We start from the raw sequence: 16,167 nt of genomic DNA, 5'->3' as shown, positions 1-16,167 counted from the left end.
GATCAATTACAAGATTCTGTTTTATTTTCAAGAGAAAAAGGAAATCATTTTCAAAAATTAGAATTATTTGCTTATAATTGAGTCTATAGGAGACAGCCATTCCGTAATTCGGAACTTTCTGGATAATGGGTTTCCGGATAACGGATCCCATACCTGTATCTTACTGAGGATCAAGTACAATGTACTGTTTTATTATTACAGAGAAAAAGGAAATAATTTTTAAAAATTAGAATTATTTGCTTATAATGGAGTCTATGGGAGATGGCTCAGGTTTACCCCAGGAAACCATTTATTTTTGAAAAGTACACATCCTACTGAATCTGAAATGAGTAACCATGTCTTTAATCTTATTGTACCAAACAGCAATGCTTTCCTGAATTTAGCAGCTTCTATAAAAATTGCCTCAAAGTTTCCACTTTCAAGCATCTCCCACATAGCATTAGGTACAAAGAAAAAACATCCTAAATATGAAAGCCAAGGGTCCTCTGAACAGTTTGATGCCCATTGTGCATAGGAGTACCAAAGTATCTGGCATTTAGGGACCCCAAAAGGAAGTTAGTGCATACAAATTGCCACGACGATCTCTTTAGCTACTAAAAATGTAACACATTTAAAATACATTGACCCCCCCCCCCCCAAAACCATATATTTTTGGATGGTTTTGATGAAATACCTGAAAATTGCACCAAACCGTCCAATTTCAAGCACCTTATCTCCCACATAACATTAGAGACAGTTATCAGTATATGATCAAAAAAATACTTATCATATACTTATCAGTATATGATCAGCCTAGGCTATTTTAGTAGTATTTTAAGTAGCTCTTAGTCTTTACACCCTAAGATGCATCCACAGACATGAGACCTCTGCTGGATTTTACTGTAGTCTTCAGGTATTACCGCCCCTTTCCTGGTCACATCATGGCATGTCAGGTTTCTGAATTACAAGCAGCCCTTGCCATAGTTAATGCCTGGAAATGCACCCAAATAATATTACAATGCTCAAAATTTACATTGTGTTTGGAGTGTGCACCTGAGAAAGGGCACTGAAAATCAGGCTGAGGATCAGCCCCGTATGGCATCAGCCTAAAGTTGATTATACACAGGCAGATTTGTTTTTGAGTTTGATGAAGTCACTTAGTAAGAGGATCTTTTACCTCACTGGCCACCTGAGGGGTCTGGTTTATTCTTAGCTTCATATATACCTAAGTATATAAATTATTTTTGTCTAAATTGAAACTCAGGGGGTGGTAATAAGGGTTGTATATGATACATATACAATAAGCCAAATAGTTCAGCTCAAGGACTTGCTGGCCCAATTCCAGGTCCTGTATGTCTTAAATACAGCTGAGAAATGTGAGGAGCTTTTTGTGTAATTGCTGAAAGGGTATTACGTTACTCTGAGGTCTGACATAGTTGCCAACACTTGAAAGGAAGTTTCCAAAGACACGCTAAAGTGTGCTGAATGTAAGATCTTAAACTTGCACTAGACCATGGCAAAACTGTGACACCTACTATTCAAGACATGTAAAATGGCCATTAACTGACTTTACAATACCGATTACAATACTGTGCCAATTATTGTTATTTGGCTATTAGAACTCTTCTGAACAACTAAAATATTTTTTGAGAGGAACATTCCCAGGGGTAAAGCATCAAAACCAGTGGCAAAAGTAATGATGGTCTGTAGATAAAGCAATGGAGAAAGGATATATTAGAGTCACAGGAGGACACACACGTATAGTATGATTACTTCTACCCTAATGCAATTGAAGCGACTATGCAGAAATAGTCAATATATAATTGATTTTTTCCATTAATGACGTTAATGACATCAACATTATTTAACAAAAAAAAAAAAAAAGCTGTGGTACAGAGCAGTGTAAAAAGGCATTAAGTTCCAATGCTCCAGGGAATTTCTAGGCAGAAATTTGTAATGATGGGTTTTAAAAAGGGGACAGTAACTCATTTGAGGAACATCTTTGCTGAAATGCTGAATTCTGAAAAACATTGATGCCCTTGCCCCTTCATTTCATATTAACCCTTTAATTGCCACAGATTGTAGAATCTACGATCTGTGGATAAAAAGACTGAGGTGCCACAGATCGTAGATTCTACGGTCTGCAGTACTTATATAGTAACATAGTAAGTTAGGTTGGAAAAAGACATACATCCATCACGTTCAACCATAATGCCTATATATAACCTGCCGAACTGCTAGTTGATCCAGAGGAAGGCAAAAAACCCCATCTGAAGCCGCTCTAATTTGCCACAGAGGGGAAAAAAATCCTTCATGGGGACCCTGCGGCGCGATTGCACAGTGGCCCCATAGGAGACGACAGGCATGTTGTTACTACTTGCCTGTCATTTCATGCTCTCCTGCCACCCCCCCCCCCAGCACCGCCCACTCACCGATCAGAGGAAGAAGCTAGGGGGGTGTCATACATTCACAGCACACGCACACAACACACATTTTGGCAAGTGTACGCACACATTTAGACACACAATTTATAGTGTTTGGTTTTTTTTTATTTCATCGTTTTTTTTTCTGCCTGAAAAAATGTTTTATTGCCATTGCAGATAGCGTATTTGCTAACCGCACTGGACAACACCTTTTGTATGTTATTTCAGTGCTTTTATTGCATTTTTAGTTATGCATTGTGTTGTTCACTTGATTTTGTCCGTAAACTAATTTGCCCAAGCCAAAATACTCAAACTGTGATTCTGACTGCAGATTACACTAGGGGGCAGATTCACTAACCCACAAATACGAATGGGAAAAATTCGGATTGGAAACGAAAATTTCTGAAGATCGCAAATATCTCGAAAATGCTTACGGAAAAATCATATTACTCACGATAATATCGTATTGGCGATCTGAAAGTCACGAAATTTTCGTGCTGACCATTGTAAACAGCGGCAGAGCCTTTCCGATTTTTTTGCGCGGGCGCGCAAAAAAGTCGCGCAAGTGCAAAAAAATCGGCAAGCATACTCTCGGAGCGTTCGTATCTTAGTGAATCTCCCCCTAAGTGAATAGAAAAACATTTATTTTAGTGGTTTTTATTTGGATTTAACCGATTTTATTGCATTTCGCATGGTTCCTTGTCTTTGCCCATGGAAATTTTGTCGATTTGGGTGCCTCTGTACATCACATAGTTTGGTAAATCTATGCATATTGGGCATCAAACTGTTCAGTAGGCCCCTGGCAGTCCTATTTAGAATGTTTCATGTTGGTACATTATGAAATGTAGGATATAAAATAGGATAAAATGCAACCTTTGAGACAATTTTCAGAAATTACATAAAAATTACTACATTTAGCTAAGATTTGCTGTTTGGTGCTTTGCCATACAAAGACATATTTAACCATTTTACATTAGGCAGAATATGTATTTTTTGAAAATATGGTTTTCTGGGGTCAACTTGCTTATTTCCCACAACCAAAAAAATACATCGCCTGATTTATATGCCATGAAATATTATGTACTAACTTCCTTTTCGGGTATCTAAATGCCAGATACATGATCCTATAGACAACGGGCATCAAACTGTTCAGTGGACCCTTGGCTTTCATATTTAGGATGTTGTTTCTTGGTACCTAATGCTATGTGGGAGATAAGGTGCTTGAAAGTGGAAGGTTCGATAAGATTTTTTCATCAAAACCGCCAATTTTAGGAAAGCACCACGACTGGTTTGCCCTAATGTGTACATTCCAAGAATATAATTTGGGGGGGGGGGGGGTCAATGTATTTTGTTTGTGTTTTTAGCCCACAAAAATGCAGTCAATGGGCATTAAACTGTTCAGTCGACCCTTGGCTTTCATATTTAGAACGTTTTTTCTTTGTACCTAACGCTATGTGGGAGATAAGGTGCTTGAATGTGGAAGGTTTGAGGTGATTTTTTAAAATTTTCATAATTTTTTATAGAAACTGCTAAATTCAGGAAAGCATTGCTGTTTGGTACTTAGGAGTTGAAAGATATGGTTACCCATTTCGGATTCAGCAGAATGTGTACTTTTCCAAAATATATGGTTTCCTGGGGTAAGCCCAATGTTCCAGGATTTTTGGCTTTCGAATCTAAACAATGCCGTATTTAGCTGTTATGCTTTTAAAATCTTGTAAATTACTGCTGGGAGTACATGATATTGGCATGTATGGGAGACATGGGGCTTAACAAATCAGTTTAATTTTTGTCCATAAAATAAAATATGTTTCAGGTATAAATCCCTATATCATGAAAAACATCATTGTATTTAGAGCTATAAATTGTGTTTCAGAAGAGGAAATACATGTATACAAATACTGATCTGAAAAGCTGAGGTTCTCCTTAAAAAAAAAACGATTTATAGTTTGCTTACCTAAACTTACCCCCCTGCCCACCAGTAAATGTCCCTAAAATGAGAGAGCACAGAAAATTTACAAAACTCAAAAGTCTGCTGCTGCCACACATATGGCCCAGTGCCCTCATTGGGGCCACTTCCCTGGGCTGCCATCAGGGGGGCAAGAGGGTAGTGTTCTTCTTCCATAAGGGCAGGAGGGGCAAACTCCACTGACACCCAATGCACTGACTTTTAATTAACATATTAAATCAATTAACTGCTTATTATAGATGAATGTGAACTGGATATATTGCACACAAAAGGGGGCGTGCCAACCTTTTTTTGTACTGGGCACTTGTGTTCATGGGGGGGCCCCAAACTTCCTGATGGCAGCCTTGGACTACTGTCCCTACTGCCTGGCATAGTGTAGGAGTTAAGAACAGGGCACACTGGGCCACCAGTGCTCCTAATTTACCCATCTAAATTATGAGAAGTTAGGTGGAGGGGAAGCCTACATGCCTCTATCATTATTAATTCAATCATTTTTTTTTGTCAAATCTTACACAAAAGATAGCAGTAGGCTCGGACTGGCAATCTGTGGATTCTGGCAAATGCCAGAGGGGCTGCTGTAAGATGCCCATAGACAAGTGGTCCCTAACTAGTGACTGGGAAGCAATATGTTGCTCACCACCTCCTTGGGGGTGGTGAATTTCCAGTTTAGTTTTGGTTGCATAAAAATCCAGTGTACTGAAAAACAGAGTCTTATGTAGGCTGCCAGTCCACATAGGGGATACCAAATTACCAGCCCTTTTTGGCTCCCCAGGTACATTTTTCATGCTTGTGTTGCTCCCCAACTTTTTACAGTTTAATGTGGCTTGAGGGAAGTTTGGGGACCCCTGATCTAGTAGGTTAGTAAAATTCTACAAAATCTGGTAAATTTGCATATTGTTGACAGAAAATGTTAAAAGGCAAGTAATCAATATTGTATTTCAGAAGTCATAAATGGTATAATTTAATTTATTGAGATGAGTACAAAGTTATAATGACACAGCTCAGTATGCAGAAAATAGAGAAATTTATTCTTACCGTAATTTCTATTTCCAAGTCACTCTTCATGGCAGCATTCACCAACATTGTGTAATCCCCGCCCTCTTGAGGTCACTGGACAGGAACAAGTTAATTTCAGCATAAAGCCCCCCCCCTCCCATAGCCACTCGTCTTAGTAACCAAGCAACTGAAGGGAGGGAAGTTGGTGAATGCTGCCATGAAGAGTGACTTGGAAATAGAAATTACGGTAAGAATAAATTTCTCTATTTCCCAAGCCACCATGGCAGCACTTCACCAACATTGGGAATTCCCCAAGCTAAGAAAGAAGGGAGGGACAACAGAAAACTGCTTAACAATTTTATTCCAGGACATTAATGAATGACTGCCTGGAGAATTTTCCTCCCAAATCTCGCCTCTTGGGATTGAAAAACATCCAGCTTGTAGTGCCGGACAAAAGTAGTCGCAGAAGACCATCTTGCTGCTCTGCAGATTGCCTCTGGCGGAGCCTTGGCTGCTGCCGCCCAGGATGTAGCCATTGCTCTGGTAGAATGTGCCTTAAGATCCTTTGGGACCTCTCTGCCAGCCAACTGATATGCAAACACAATACAGGATACAATCCACCGGCTGACTGTTACTTTGGATGGGGCCAAACCTTTCCTTGGACCCCTTGGAATCACAAACAACTTGCTTGTTTTCCGCCACGAACTTGTTCGTTCCAAGTAAGACGAAATTGCCCGCACTAAGTCTAAAGTATGCCACAGTCTCTCTTGTTCGGACTTAGGATTTGAACAAAATGAAGGCAGCACCACTTCCAGTTCAGCATGAAACTGGGACACCACCTTTGGCAGAAATCCGAAAAATGGTCTCATGACCACTTTATCTTCAAATATCACCGTATGGGGTTCTTCCGCTGAAAGAGAGCACAACTCCCCAACTCGGCAAGCAGACGTTATGGCAACCAGTAACAGTACTTTCAAGGTTGCATGCCAATCTGAGACCTTTTCCAATGGTTCAAACGGAGTCGACATTAAAGCTTTTAGGACTAACGGCAAATCCCAGGGAGGAACTCTGGGCTTAAAATATGGCCGGATCCTTTTTAAGGCATTGAAGAATCTCTTAACTAGAGGGTCTTCCGACCAGGCTCTCTCTGTTAACGCTGACAAGGCTGACACCTGGCCCTTCAATGTGCTATTGCTGAAGCCTTTTTTGTATCCAGAAAATAAGAACTTCACTACCAAGCTTGAGTCAGGATCCCGGGGATCTGAATCTTTCGCCAGGGCAAAATGTGCAAAACAACTCCATACTCTATAGTATTGTGCAGAGGTAGAGGTTTTTCTTGATTTTAGCAATAAGGCCAACAATTCTTCCTGACAGCCTCTTTTTAACAACCCCTGCCTTTCAATTTCCAAGCCATCAAGGATAGATGATCCACCTCCTCGCAAAAGACTGGGCCTTGTGCCAGCAGATTCTGCCACGGAGGAAGTCTTAACGGTGTCCCCACCGTCAACTGTCGCAGCAACGGATACCACGGGCGCCTCGGCCAATGGGGAACCACTGCTATCACCAGAGCTTTCTCCTGGTCTATCTTCTTCAATACTCTCCATATCATGCGAAATGGAGGAAACACATAAGCGAACATCCCGCTCCAGCTGTGAAGCAAAGCATCTACGCCCACTGAGTCTCGGCACGGACTCCTCGAGAAAAACTTCTGACACTTGTGATTCTGGCTTGATGCCATGAGATCTATTTCCGGATTCCCAAACTTCTGAGCAATCAACCGGAATGCTGCTGGATTTAGACTCCATTCGTTTGGATCTAACATATTGCGACTTAGAAAGTCGGCCTGAATGTTCTGTACCCCTGGAACGTGCAACGCGGTCAAACCTGCCAAATTCTGTTCTGCCCAAGCCATTATTGGAGAAATTTCCTTCATCAGACTTGGACTTCTGGTTCCCCCTTGCCTCTGGACATATGCTACTGCTGTGGCATTGTCTGACCTGATTTTTATCCATTTCTGGGATAATCTGTGGGAAAACGCCAACAACGCTTGGTCTATTGCCCTCAACTCCAGGACATTGGAGGAAACACCTTGACCGTTCCACCGACCTTGAGCGGTATGGTTGCCCAGGACTGCTCCCCAACCCGACTCTGAGGCATCCGTGGTGATGACCAACCACTCTGGTTCCGCTAGAGGAAGTCCCTGCGACAGATTCTCCGGAAGCAGCCACCATCTTAAACTGTGTTTTACCTTCTCCGATAAACGGAGACACTGATACAACTTCAGGGGGTTGAGAGCTCCTGACTGAATCAGAAAATTCTGGAGAGGCCTCATATGCCATCTCGCCCATTTCACCATCTGTAAGACAGAGGACATCATGCCCAGAACTGACATGCACTCTTTCACCGACACTCTGGGTCGTTGTTGCAGGTATCGTATCTGTACCATCATTTTCTGGACTTTTCCCAGAGGAAGGCAGACTAGGTTGGCCGCCGTGTTGAGCTGGGCTCCCAAAAACACTAGGTTCTGTGTTGGAGAAAGGCAACTTTTCTGCCAGTTTATGACCCAGCCAAACTGCTGTAGCCTGCAAATGACTCTGTCTCTGCTTCTGATTGCCTCTACCTCTGTCCTCGCCACCAGAAGGATGTCGTCCAAGTAGTGATAAATTGCAATTCCCTCCTCTCTTAGGATAGCGACAATTGTCACCAGTACCTTGGAGAAGATCCTGGGTGAGGTGGAAAGACCAAAAGGCAGGCACGTGAACTGTACATGATGCCTCCCTACTGCAAACCGCAGGAACTTTCTGTCCGCCTTGTGCACGGGCACATGGAAGTAGGCATCCTTTAAGTCGAGGTTTAATAACCACGCTTTTGGTGGAACCGAGAGGACTATGGAGGCCAAAGACTCCATCTTGAACCGTCTGCAATTGACGAACTGGTTCAATGGTCTGAGATCCAAAACTGGTCTGAATGCCCCTGAGGATTTCTTTACCAGAAAAAGTTTCGAGTAGAATCCGCACCTCCTGGACGAGTGAGGTACTTCCTCCACTGCCCCTGACTCTTTGAGTGCATCTACATATTCTTGAAAAATTTGTTTTGCTTGTGGTATTCTTGGAGGTATAGATCTCCGAAAAACATTTCTTATGGGTCTTTTCTGGAATTCTATCCGATATCCCTCTTGGACAATCTTCAAGACCCACGAATCTTTTACTTCTGAGGCCCAGACCGCAAGAAAAAGCTGCAACCTTGCACCTACCCTCACAGTCTGGACCGGCTGAACTTCATTGTGACTTGCCTGAGGCCGAAGTGAAGGTAGAGCTCTTCCTGCCCGGCTGTCTTCCTTCACCTCTTCTGGATCTCCAATTTGATTGTTTAGAATACGATTTTTCAGGCCCGGAAAACTTTGAGCTCCGAAAGGACCGCTCCCTTGAATAATCAGTAGATTTCTGAGTTTTGTATCTTTTCTCCTGGGGCAAAAAGACACTTTTACCTCCTGAGGCTTTTTTAATAATAGAATCCAATTTCTCCCCAAATAACATCTCACCTTCGAAGGCTAATTGGCAAAGATTAGATTTGGAGGATGAATCCGCCATCCAGGGCTTCAACCACAACGCTCGCCTTGAAGCTACTGACAGGGCCATGGATCTTGCCGACAATTTGACTAAATCCAATGAGGCATCAGCAATAAACTCCGTTGCTAACTTCATCTCAGAGAGCATCTCCTTCAAATTAGACCTCTTTACATTAGAGGTAATTGCTGTCTCCAGATTATCAAGCCAGACTTTCATGGCCCTGGAGGTTGAAGTTAAGGCCACTGCCGGTCTACAGGCTGCCCCTGCTGCCACAAATGATTTTTTAAGATTAAACTCCAAACGTTTTTCCATTGGATCTTTAAATGCAGCTGCATCATCCACAGGGAGGGTAGTTTTTTTTGCAAGACGCACCACCGCAGCATCCACCTTAGGAGGATTATCCCACATTTTGGAGAATGCTTCCTCTACCGGATATCTTTTGGCAAATTTCCCTTGTATCATCACTTTCTTTTCCGTCACCTTCCACTCTGCTGTAATTAATTCCTTGATGGATTCATGTACTGGAAAGGTGGCTACTTTCTTTTTAAGTGAAGGGAAGAACTTATCTGCTGCCGCCCCTTTAGGAGTCTCTTCTGTTAAGGTTAATGCTTTCCTTACAGCCCTTACTAAGCCGTCTATTGCTGTTGCATCCAAGGTAGTCTCTTCCTCTGACAAGACTTCCCCTTCTTCCGACAAAAAAGATTGACCCTCTCCAGGGTCATACAGCTCCTCATCCGACACTTCTGACAAGGAGTCATAAATTGATTCTCTTCCCCTTTTTGTTTTCTTAACCGCCAAAGAAGACGTAGCCTCTTGAACACCTTGCACCACCGCTTGTTTTATAAGGGAAACTAGTGCACCAATCTGTGGTAAACCGGCTTCCTGCGCTTCTCCCATTGGTTGCTGTGTGTCTGCAGACCTTTTGGTTTGAGCGGTTTCTTTTTGTGTCTCATTGCTGGCAGGGAGGCAGGGACCTTTAGGCTGTGACCCTTTCCCAGAGCTGGACTGTTCCATTACAGCAGCTGCAAGAGAAGGGAATATATCACAAACATGCTTCCCCCAATGTATCTACCGTGGGAACAGCCAGAGAAAAACTCACTTTCAGCAGAATTCACTTTAGCCCACTTTGGAGTGTTCAATCCGTGAAGGAGAGAAATTTTTGGCGCCAAAACCGTTTCAAATAAGCGCTTCTAGTGACGCCATCAAAATGTGCCGTTTTCGTCGCTTCAGCACCCGGCCGCAACGTCACTTCCGGTCTGTGGAACGCATGGGAGCCGCGTCACTTCCGCCTTGCGTGTCAAGCAAGCCGGCGCGAACCTCCGAGTCCTTCACTTCTCCCGGCGCGTTCCAAGAGTGCGGACCACACAGGCGCACCCGACCCTCACTGCAGGACCACATAGAACAACAAAGTTGCTACGTCTGCTGCACTTCAGGGAAAAAAACTCCCCTTTCAAACTTCCAGCCACCGCTCCCAAACAGGTAAGCAGCGTGCACCAGTGACCTGGACAGGAAAAAAGACGAGTGGCTATGGGAGGGGGGGGGCTTTATGCTGAAATTAACTTGTTCCTGTCCAGTGACCTCAAGAGGGCGGGGATTACCCAATGTTGATGAAGTGCTGCCATGGTGGCTTGGGAAATATTAGTATTACAGGTATAGAATCAGTTATCCGGAAAGCTCCAAATTAAAGGAAGGCCATAGACTATGATTATTTTAAGCAAGTAATTCCCATTTTTAAAAATGATTTCCCTTTAATCTGTAATAATAAAACAGTACCTTGTTCTTGATCTGAACTACTATATAATTAATCCTTAATAGATTAATTATTAATCCTTGTGGGTTTATTTACTGTTTAAATGAATTTTTAAGTAGCCTTAAAAGGAGAAGGAATGTCACTGGGGGGGGGGGCACCCCCCTGACCTCCCCCCGTGACTTTAACTTACTTTTACCCCAGAAGAAAACTGCAAAAGCCCGGGGTACCTGCGAGCGAGCGCCTCCTCTTCCTACTGTGCGCCACTTGCACAGTACATTAAGAAGCCGAACTTAAACAAAACAGTCAGCATTTTCACTCTACTGCACATGCGCCGGCCCCGGGATTCAGAAGACAGAAGGAAGAGGAAACACTAGCTGCAGCTACCCCGGGCTGGTGTGGTTTTCTCACCAGCCCTGGGTAAAGGGTAAGCGTTTAAAGTCACTGGGGGGCACATTAGGCACCCCAAGCCACCAGTGATTTTTACCTTTCCTTCTCCTTTAATGTACGGTGATCCAAATTATGGAAAAACCCCTTATCTGGAAAACCCCAGGTTCCTTAGCATTCTGGATAACACACCCCCATACCAGTACCAACAAAGCTGTACATAATAATTAAAATGAAGCTCAAACAAGACACTTTTAAACAGCACGAATCTGCACTTTAATACACTAGAACATGCCTGCTCCTCCTTGTCTCACGGAAAAAATGATGGGATAGAGCAGTCAATGTTTGTCATTTCAAAATGAATTACAATTTTGATAAGGATCAGTCATATCTCATTCTAATCTTCATGTACAATCTATTCCCCAGCCATTAAACATAGCTAAAAAGGGAGCGATTTCTATTGCTGCAGTGTTTGTATGAATAATTAATATGTGGTTTTGGCCCATTAACTAAAGTAATACATTGCATTGATTGTAAGTCACGTCAGTTGATTTCTGCAAGCATCGCTTGACCTTCAAACATTGATTTATGCCATGTGGGGATCAGGTTTAAAGAAATACCATATTTCCACTAAGCCGTTAAATAAGAAGGTAATTAATCATTGCTAGAATGTGCATTTACTGGTAAAAACACCAATGACAATAAAATAGCAACCATTTGGTCAGCAATAAAATGGCATGCATTAAAAAAATCAGTTCAAGAAACAAACAGAAAACAAGGCACTATTTATGAAGAATTCCCCAACTGATTTATGACCAAGTGCATCTTGCCCCGATTCTGACTGAAACTCTATTTTGAATCTTAGGGGACTCTTAAAAAATATTATGCATGATCTTGGAACATGTAAATTGCGGGAATGTAAAAATGAGATTTGACAGTGGTGGGACTGAGAAAATATGGCATAAAAAGCCGGAAACTTGAGGTTCAACTGTATTACATCAACTGCATTACATAAGAGCATGATTTATTTGTTGTAATCTGATGTCAGAGGGAGATAAATATATGATGTATTGTAGCATCAGGGGCAAACTGTACTCCCCAAAAGAACTAGAGATCAAAAGCAAAAACACAGAGGCACTTCGAAAAAGTGTAAAGAGTGATTAAAGGAACAGTAACACCAAAAAAATTAAAGAGTATAAAAGTAAATGAATATATTATGTTCTATTGTCCTGCACTAGTAAACGTTTTGTTTATATAAACACTGGCTGCTGTGTAGCCATGGGGGTTGCTATTCAAACTGAAAAAAGGAGAAAAGGCACAGGTTCCATAGCAGAAAACAGATATGCTGTGTAGACTGCCACTGTACTCTACAGAGTGTATCTGTTATCTGCTATGTAACCTGTGCCTCTTCTTTTTTTACAGCTTGAATGGCTGCGGCCATGGCTAAACAGCAGCTTATTTTATATAAACTATAAAAGTTTTTATGAAGCAAACATGAAAATGTTACCAGTGCAGGGCAACAGTACATTATATTTTAATTACATTTTAATTTTTAAGAGTTACTGTTCCTTTAATCTGTACCACAGGACATATTTATGGATTCACAGCTTTTTTATCAAGGGGCATACTCCAGTGGCCTGTGTATTTTTTCTCAGTGATTGCATTGACTAATTAGATGTGCCAATTTTTTTATTTTTAGGTTTTCAAACTGCCAGAAACTCCACATTTTACCACTCTCATACATTATACACATCATCACATCTTTTAGTAATAGTGTTCCTTTGATACCTCACTAAAAATAATAAACCACTCCTTTAAACTGTTCATAAAGATGTAATTGTGATGCACAAAATACATGCACGCCCAGAATCCAGTTATTGAGGATGATTGTCAGGATATACAGATAATAAACTTCCAAGCATTTGGGTTAATAACTTCCGCATGTGACTAACATCTCACAACATGCTCAGAGAGACAGTCTGAATGTGACCAATCATCCAGCGACACTGGGTCAAAACATAATTAAAAACGTTACCTCCTGTAGGTCTGCAGGTCAAAAAACATATGAGAGATTCATCACATCGCATGGTTGGCGCCACGCTTCCAGACCTAACATAGTTATAGGGAAGTAAATCTCAAAAAGTACTGGTTTCGCCTAACCCACGTGCAGTCACCAAAACCATACAGGGACATATTTTGTTGCATTTGTCCAAATTAATATGTGGTATCAACAAGTGTTGAAAAGGTGTAAAATCTGGGAAAATGCAAAATCAGGAAAAATCATTATGCATTAAATATTGGTGGGACCAAAACAAAATGTAAAATGAGGGAAAACTTAAAATCAGGGTATGTAAAATTGAGGTTTTACTGTATCACTTCCATTATTATTTAGATTAATAATCTTTGAATTCTCCTTCTAAGCAGAACCGTACTAACATGGAAATAAAGCAAGCACTTCAAAGAGTTGTATATAGCAAGCTCAGCTCTGTTATCCCACAAAATATATGATGCTACAAATTAAGAGCCCACTTTGCAGAATGCCTCTGGTATCTTCGAGCAGGTGGTGGAACAGGAGATACTGTTTGAGCAGGATGTGCAATGGCACTTTGTCTTGCAGACAAGAAAGATGCATATCTCAGCTTCCCTCTCTGTTTCCACACACACATCTCCCTAAGGAGTAAGGCAATCTCATATCTCTCTATATTGTGAGCACAGCATACCAGTAATGCAACCCTCTTAACCTTTAGATCCCAGGAGGGAAACAGATCCCCCAACAAAGGGAAGTTGATACGTCAAACAATCTTATAGGTACTAGGTCAATTTAAATTACAGAAACACTTTTCAGAAGCCAGTTAGAATGGCTAGGGATAAACATTCAAAGCAATAACATGCTAAAGTAACAAATCAGGAAGAAAATATACATGCAACCAGCATTGTTTATACAAAAGTTTAAAAATTATTCAGGGGGGGGCGGGTGAACAATTGTGATGTCAAAGAAATGTAAAACCATTGGGAATGCTAATTTGTTGGACAGTACCTTGTATTTCATCCTAAAATAATTAATCCATATTGGAGATCCAAATTACAGAAAGATCCCTTATCAAGAAACTCCCAGGTCACTAGAATTCTGGATAACAGGTCCCTTACCTGTAATATGTGCTGTTAAAACCTTAAAATAATCCATCATAGGTGTCTGGCAAAAGTAAACAAATACTAGATTTTACTGTATGAATACAATTCTAGGTTTGTACTCATGCTAACAGCCCCTGGCAAGCACCATTTATATAAAAGAAGACTCTTTTTCAGATAAGAGTAAAGGGAAGCAGTGCCATGGTGAAGCAGATACGATGTTACCAGTCTTACTTGATTTCAGCTTTGTCTGCCACTGTAATCTTATACTTCTAGCAATGGCATAACTGCCAGTCTTACTCTGTACAATTGCTTTAAACCTTTTTCTTATCAGACTTCCAGGTTCATGCCATAGGGTAGAGATACACATCCACTCGGAGTGCAATAAGTACAGCAGGTTCTTTACAGATGGCATTTTCCATGACCAATAAACTGGTAAGTGTGACCTTCTTTTATTAATTAATTGTTTCCTTTAAAATACCCTCAAACGCAATGTTCTATTTAAATGTAAATTCCATCAGACAGTAGCGTTTGATTCAAGAATTATTAATTCCTCTCCAGCAGATTTATTGTATATTCCGGTGACATTTATAAGATACTTGTGAATCAGCTTAAGTGTGCTTTATTTTACTTTGCATGCTGGATATTGTCAGGAAGGTAAAAGCCATTCCAGTCTGATGTTAAATTCCTTTGTCCTTCCATCAACTGGAATAATTTGTTTTCCCTCTTCCTTACTTGGAATCTAAGAGAATGAGATTCTGGTTTTTTGCCATCAAGCCTATTTGCTAACTTACATCACCTGCCATATTTCTCAAGAACCTGATAAGATTTCAAGACAATATAGGACTGAGTGTTTAAACATATTAATTAAATTTTTTACTACCTAGTATGTGCTTAGTCTTATGCAAACAAGGGAGTAGAGTAATGTTCTAGGATTACACATATAATGACAAGTGAGATTATTTTAGCTTTTTTTCCTGAAAAGGTAACACTGACATTAAGATATTTTCTGCTTTTCCTGAGAATCTCAGGGGACTGGCACACAATCATAGAGGCAACACGAAGCTGAGTAAGGGGCACCAACTCCTTCCATTGAATTGAGTAGCAGATTTGATATGGCTTGTCAGAAATGGGATACATCTTACACTGGCACTTTACAATTATGCTACTTTGTTTTGCTTGTTGCCGAGCCTTTCTTGGATTGGATTGCTCCATGTTGGCCCTGCATATGTACCCCAGGCCAGTGCAGTTTTCATACACAAGCACTGGCCTGAGGTAATTCTGCAGGAACACCACGGAGCAATCTACCAGTTCTTCACGCTTCACACCGGGTAAAGTGAAAGCAAAGTAAAGCAAAAATCCAGCTTTTTCACTCTACAGAGAATGCACTGGCCGAGAGCTATTGAAGAATGAAGAAAATGAAGATGTTTATTATTCACTTCTTAACACACATGTTTTGTGATGCCAGTGAAAGCAAGAAAACATTGAGGGTACAGAAAAAATCTGAATGTACTGTATAATTCCAATGACTACAACTAATACATCAGTATGGTGTGCCATCATTGTTTCTATATTATATATATATATATATATATATATATATATATATATATATATATATATAGTCCATGTACATGGTAGCACACCACAAACAAGGAGTCAACTGCCTGGGTGCTAAAGCAAAAAATACATATAAACTGCAGTATAGGCCAGCACTCACAGGACTTCTAGGGTAATGGCATCAGATGAATAAAGATGTTATAATAAAGATGGTTCTTTATTGGTCCAACGTTTCAGTTCCGACCAGGAACTTTCATCAGGGAGAACAGCACTGTACATGTGAAAACAAATTTAAAGCTACAAGGTGGCGCCAAAACACGCGTTTGCTAGGCAACCAACAACTCATAGTGAAACCCAAAAAACAAAGAAACAAAACAGACAAGAAAACATAGAAAACACAACATCGGGGAG

At 41.0% G+C, this 16,167-nt stretch overlaps 1 protein-coding gene across 1 annotated transcript in view; it reads right to left on the bottom strand.

Annotated features, from left to right (window-relative positions):
• The window catches only part of fam207a (family with sequence similarity 207 member A), an 87,590-nt gene that overhangs the window by 58,446 nt on the left and 12,977 nt on the right, over nt 1-16,167 (bottom strand).

This window comes from Xenopus tropicalis, chromosome 9, assembly GCF_000004195.4.
Source record: "Xenopus tropicalis strain Nigerian chromosome 9, UCB_Xtro_10.0, whole genome shotgun sequence".
Lineage (NCBI taxonomy): Eukaryota > Metazoa > Chordata > Amphibia > Anura > Pipidae > Xenopus > Xenopus tropicalis.
The sequence above is the reverse complement of the archived record's forward strand: the minus strand, read 5'-3'. Positions and strand labels throughout refer to the sequence as shown.